Source organism: Rhinatrema bivittatum, chromosome 14 (assembly GCF_901001135.1).
Source record: "Rhinatrema bivittatum chromosome 14, aRhiBiv1.1, whole genome shotgun sequence".
In the NCBI taxonomy this organism is placed as follows: domain Eukaryota; kingdom Metazoa; phylum Chordata; class Amphibia; order Gymnophiona; family Rhinatrematidae; genus Rhinatrema; species Rhinatrema bivittatum.
The window spans coordinates 60,119,004-60,125,774 of NC_042628.1; positions in this window are offsets into that span (position 1 = coordinate 60,119,004).

Here is a 6,771-nt window from a genome sequence, read left to right on the forward strand (position 1 = left end):
GAGCCCTGGAGTGTGGGAATTAATGGGCAGTATGCAAAGCAGATAGCTAAACCCATTTGTGCAGTACAGTACCTTATCATTAAGGGACATTACGGCACAATGTAAATAAGCTACCTCTGTAAAGATTATATAATTCTTGTCTTTCCCTGTCTCTTTCCTTCCCAGTTTCAACAACCTTGTTATATTGTAACTTTTTACTTCCTCGACACTGGTTAAAAGAAAGTTATTGCACCCCTTGTTATATGTAAACCGGCATGATATGATTGTATCATGAATGCCGGTATAGAAAAGCTTTAAATAATAATAATAATAATAATAATCATCTTCCCCCTCCTGAGCCTTCTCAAATTGAGTCCTTCCAGCCTCTTGTTTTATCCCCAGGCTGAGTGAGATGGGAAGAACGTGCACTGAGCACTAGACATGGAGTGCTGGGGAACAGCAGAAGTGGAGGAGTTCTGGCAGCCATGTGTAGTAGCCAAGGTAACTAACAAAGGCCTGATTCATCAAGGCATTTTCCCATAGATAGAATGGGAGAAATGGCTAGTGAATCAGGTCCAAGCTGGCTGCCCGCACCACACTGGCTTCTCTTCTACCACACCTCATTTAGAGGGAGCTGATCTGTTGTGATGGGGTCACGTGTCTCTGACACCTTTCATTTTTGTTTGAGGGGTTTATTGCTTTCCTATTGAAGGGGGCTGAAGGCTTCAACCTGACAGAGGACAACCTGAAACTCCTGCCAAACAGGACTTCATGTACCAGAATTCCCTGCTTCATGACGGGTTTACTTACAGTCTGCAATACAGCTGTAGTTAGGACATTGAGAAACTCTCTGTCAGCACATTGCACATTTTCATTTTTTGGCTTCGCTGTTCTTATTCTCTGATAAGCTTTCACTGTAACCTAGAATAGAACAATGGATGTATTATGTGAAGGGCTGTATTACTATAGACTCGTGAATTCCTTTCCAGAACTGCAAGTCCCAGCAGCCTCTCCTGCAGAAGCTTCACAAAGGTTCCAGGTTGTCTAAGGAGGGGGTCAGTAGCCCCTCAGCTGGGATATGCTTGCTCAGCAAGGTGTAGAACGCATGTGTAAAAGATAAGAAATGTAGAATGTATAAAAGCCAGCTCCTGAAGGGGAGGGGCACGCAGTTTCTGAGCCATTGTTCTCAACTGTGTCTTGCATATGCAATAAAAGTCTTTCTTTTCGGAACAGTTTCTGGGGCCTATTTTCTGACGGTAACATTTGGCACCCCAGATGGGACCGGGGCCCTGGGGAAGCCACATTGGCCCCCCAATCGGTCCGGGAGATTTTGTGGCGGAGTGATCCCCCAGACTTGCCTGGTGAGTGGCCACCGCTGAGTTCAGTGATCAGGTTTCTGAGGGGGTCATTCCACGGAGATCCTCTGAGACCTTTGGGATTGGTTGATCCGGAAAGAAGGCTTTCTTGACGATCGGAAGAACTTTTCAGGCAAGTATTTTGGGAAAAGAAAGAAATAAGATAAGAAATAAGATTAGAACTAAGATAAGGCTAAATTACAAGCCGATCCGTTATCACGAAGGATCGAGGGGGCCTTGATCAAGCCCCGCGCAGTGGCTAGTAGGAATCACGCTCTGAAGACCACAGCGATTTGGGAATTTTGGGAACAGGTTTCTTGTTGTGTGAAGGAGAGTGTCTGTCTGTCTGTAAGGTACCTTTAAAAAAAAAATAAAAATTTTCTGCTGTGGTAGATCGGTTAGAGAAATTTCTTTTTGTGATCAAATGCATTATTTCTTTTGATCTACTCTGGTGATGTAGACTATTTTTACTTAAGGAAAACTTATTAAAAGTGATTGGGAATTTAGTTATGCACAAAGAGCACTGGGAGCTGCAGAGTTAACTAGTTTGGCTGGGCAGAGACTGCTTCTCAGCGGGGCAGTTTAACCCCTAAAGCATTTCTCTGGTACGTTTGGGTTTTCAAATTATTAATTAAGGATTGTGATGAATGTAACTGCTATCTGTGAATTGCAAGCACATGTACCAGGGATTTTTAAATTGTTTTTAATTGTTTTAAACCCTAATAGGAAGAGATTTTTGGTTTACAGATGCTGCACAAGATCCTTCATTACTTAATCCAGAGAGTTAAGATATTTTAGTTTGTTATTAAAGTAGAGATGTGTTTCCTGCATTCATTGTATTAAAAGGTAAACTTCGAATGTGTCAATTATAAGTAAGATATTGCGTTTTGCATTTCCTTGATTACTCACAAGATGATCTGTAGTTTACAATCAGACCATTGCATATGTCATTTGACAGACATAATATGATGGACATTTTATAGCAGCAAATTCATTATTATGGTACAAAAATGTAATTATAAAATGGTAGTGCGTTTCACTGCGTGTCACTATGTCAGTACGTAGTGCGTAGTGCATTTCATTGCGTGTCAGATGTTAGTGCATTCAATATGGCTGTGCGTTTCAATGCTGGCGTTATTAATCAGAAGTTTTCAGTTTTCTCATATCTTCTATCCCAGTGTCCTCCCTATGCTTATCCTTCACTCGATACATCCACAGGTTAGTCAATTATTTATTGTTTTTTTTTCATCTATGGCAGGGCACCTGTACAATAAGAATATTCTCTAATGTTAATTATTGTTCTTACTTGTTTCCTATATATTATCTGTTATTTAAAAGTTACATTGGAACGCATGATAAAGTATGAACTCTCTTTTGCTGACGCAGTTTATTTTGAAGCTGTCTCTGGGAAAATTAGAGGAGAAATGATTAAGAATGGGACCTTTTGTTAAAACTTTGTTAAATATGCAGGGCTACTCCCTGTTTTAAGGAACTGGCAAGATAAGACAGCCAAGCATGTGCAGCTCTGACTGTGGGAATTATAGGATGCCGTTTGTAAAAACACAGAGAAAACAAAGACTTAATATTAAAAATTTTGATTCAGTGGCAGGCGCAAGATAAGGATTATTGGAAGTTGTGGGCAAGAGGAGGGGCCACTATGCAAGATTAGGAACAAGATCAAATATGATTCGGCCCAAATGATAAAGTAGTGGCCCACACACACACACACACATATATACATATATATACTGCAATTATGTTCTTTTACCACTGGTGGGGGCTGGGCTCTGGCTATTACCATATGTTCTTAGTGTTTGCAATGTAATTGGTACAAGGCTTCCAAGGGTTTGATCATCACTCCTGCACGCCTAAAGCGCCCCCCTGGATCCTTGCCTGCAGATCCAGGTTGACTTTATTGAATTAACCCAATGCCAAACTTACAAGTATGTAGGAAGCAATGTTTTGCAGCTTCTCAGCCTCGTCAGAACTGATTTGCCTCCAGGCACAGGTCACCTATTCAATTTCCAGATGGACTGTGATCTTTTCATCGTATTTTGAGATGTATGGGAACAGGGATCAGGAAGAGAAGAAAAGGGCCCATCCCTGCAACCAGGAACTTAATAATAGAGACCCGACATCCGAAAGAAGCTGCAGAAGGCCGAAGGCTTTGAGGGCATGAGCCTCAGCCAGTTAAAAGCTATAGCAGACCAGGTATGTGGAAATAGAGAAGTGGAAGAGAAAAGAGAGAAGCAAGTAGACATCTGAAGGAGAAAGTGACTGTTAGCCGCCGCTCTCGAGGACACTCGGACGGGAAGGAGCCAAGACAATGGCAGACCGCGAAGAGGAGGGGGAACAAGACCCCCCTTGGGAAAGAATCAGTGTGCGTACTGCAAAAATGAAGGCCATTGGAAGAGAGACTGTGAAGAATGGCAAAAGAAATACGGGAGCCCTGCAGTGAATACTAACGACAAAAATGGACCTGCACCGACACAAAGGGGCCGAGGAGGAAGGAGATCGGACAACCCCCACTGGCAGATGGCGGGGGAGACGACAAGGAGCATACAGCCTGAAGAGACCGGGAGGGAAGAATCCCCACTGACCGTCTGGTGGAAATCCACGGAAAACAACAAATACCCAGAAGACACCCCATCATCGACAGAGACGGGATTTGTCCTGGAGGATTAGTCGTGAACGCCCCCAGTCTGGATCGAACTAAAGCAAGGCGCCCAAATAGTTAACCAAACCCAATACCCCGTGCCATATGCCGCCAGATGCAGTAATCGGATCTGAGTCAGAAACACCTGAAGCAGGGAATCCTGGAAGCAACCAGACCTGAGTGGAACACGCCTTTGTTACCAGTAAAGAAACCTGGTACTAACGACTATCGACCTGTACAAGATTTAAGAAAAGTGAATACTCAAGTGGCAGATTTGGTAGCACTTGTGCCAAATCCGTATTCAATCCTGGCTCAAGTTTCTTCTAGTTCCAAATGGTACAGTGTTAATGATCTCAAAGATGCTTTCTTCTCTGTTCCAATAGCAGAGGAATATCAGAAAATTTTTGCCTTCACTTGAAAAATGCGCAAACTGGAGAAAAGCAGCAGTATACTTAACTCGCCTACCCCAAGGATTTAAAAATTCACCCACTCTGTTCTCGGAGCAACTGGCCAAGGACCATGTGTACAATAGGCCAGTTGTACAAAATGTGGATGATCTCTTGAAATTTAGGGAAGCATACCATGAATGTGCGGTATCAACCCTATACTTGTTGAAAACATTGTACTCGAAAGGGTATCGTGCGAGTAAAAAGAAAGCGCAAATTTATGAAATAGAAGTAGAATATTTGGGTTTTCGTCTCAGAGAAGGCACTCATCGACTTGGAATCTCTCGTACTAGTTCTATAAGACATCAACCTGTACCCACCTGTAAGAATGAACTCCGTGCATTTTTGGGAGCTGCAGGATATTGTAGACTTTGGATTGCTAACTATGCAATTATTGCTCAACCATTATATGATAAACTATGAGGCAAAGAAGCAGAATCTCAACCCTTCCAGTGGAGAAAAACAAGAATTAACGAATTTACATCAACTAAAAGAAGCCTTGATCTCACCCCCTGCTCTAGGGTTACCTGATATAACAAAACCATTCCATCTGTTCATAGATGAGAAGAAAGGCATGGTCATTGGGGTATTGACTCAAACTTCATGGAACGACCTGTTGCATATTTGTCAAAAGGAATGGACAATGTTGTTAAAGGATGGCCTGGTTGCCTTCGAAGCATTGCTGCCGCATGCTTATTAATACCTGAAGCTGTTAAATTAACATTTGGTCAGACTTTACAGATAACAACTCCTCATACTATTCAAGGACTACTAGAGACTCATGAACCAAAATGGATGACCAATTCACGTCTCGTCAAGTATCAAGCCTTACTGTGTGAAACACCTGAAATTCAAATACAAGACAGCAAAAACTTGAATCCGGCTACTCTTATGCCGGTACCTGAACCAGTTGCCCATGACTGTGAAGAAGTCATGACTACAATACATAGTAGGCCAGACCTGAGGGATCAACCCTGGCAAGGAGCTTGGACTTTATTCACTGATGGGAGCAGCCAAATCATTCATGGGATACGTTCTGCTGGAGATGCTGTAGTATCCGAAGATGAAATCATTGAGGCTCAACCTCTTCCAACGTCTGCACAAAAAGCTGAACTAATTGCCCTTACTCGAGCTCTGCAGTTGGCAGAAGGAAAAACTGTAAATATCTATACAGACTCTAAATATGCCTTCCTTACAATTCAAGTACATGGAGCATATACAAAGAATGAGGTTTCTTGACTGCAGAGGGAAAACAATTGAACAATGCATCAGAAGTACGTGAATTACTATTGGCTACCTCGCAAGGTGGCTGTAATGCATTGCAAAGCATACACTGGGAAATCAAACCCTATTGTCAAGGAAATCAGAGAGCAGATGAAGCAGCAAAAAAAAGGGAGCTTGGGAACCCTTCCAAGCAGTATTAATTGCATCGAATCATCAGGCTTCAGGCAGTCCTGGAGCTCATCACCAACTACACTGCTTTCGCTCTTAAACTCTGGGCAAAACAAAATACCAAGTTTATGACTGCAGTGTACCAGAATAGATTGGTTTTAGATTACCCTCTGGCCCAGGAAGCAGGGTTTGTGGAACATTTAACCTCTCCAATTGTTGTTTACAGGTAGATGACCAAAGCAAGGTTATCCAAGACATCACTGATCGCATGGTCAAGATGGCACACGTCCCTGTCCAGCAGTGGAATAATGCTTGGGATGGGCCAACGGATTCCGTGGTTGGTTTTCCATGATCGGTGGATTTAAGAGCTTGTTTGTTATCCTAGCCAGTTTAATTCTGTTTTGTCTTTTAGGACCCTGTATTATTCCTTTCTTGCTCAAATCGCCTTCGTCGGATGATGGAGGACATTGCTGAACGCAAAAAAGCCAAGCAGCTCCTGTCACTGTACATGTATTCCTCTGAGCCTATAGAACCTGTTTAACCATCCTCATGTTTTATCCTGGGCCATCTTCCCATACATGACAAGTTCGGGCTACAAAGGGGGGTGAAGCCAATAGGGCCCATCCGTCTCAAACCCATGAAGAAACCATCAGACTGTTTGGGAAATTAGGGCCCCCTGAGAACTCAATTTGCTAATTTTTCTTGTTTCTGTTTCTTTCAGCTCCACAGCTGCGTTGTGATGGTGTGATACTTTTCATAGAGAATGATAAGTCTCAAAGGGGGGAATGAAGGGGGCTGAAGTCTTCAACCTGACAGAGGACAACCTGAAACTCCTGCTAAACAGGACTTCATGTACCAGAATTCCCTGCTCCATGACGGGTTTACTTACAGTCTGCAATACAGCTGTAGTTAGGACATTGAGAAACTCTCTGTCAGCACATTG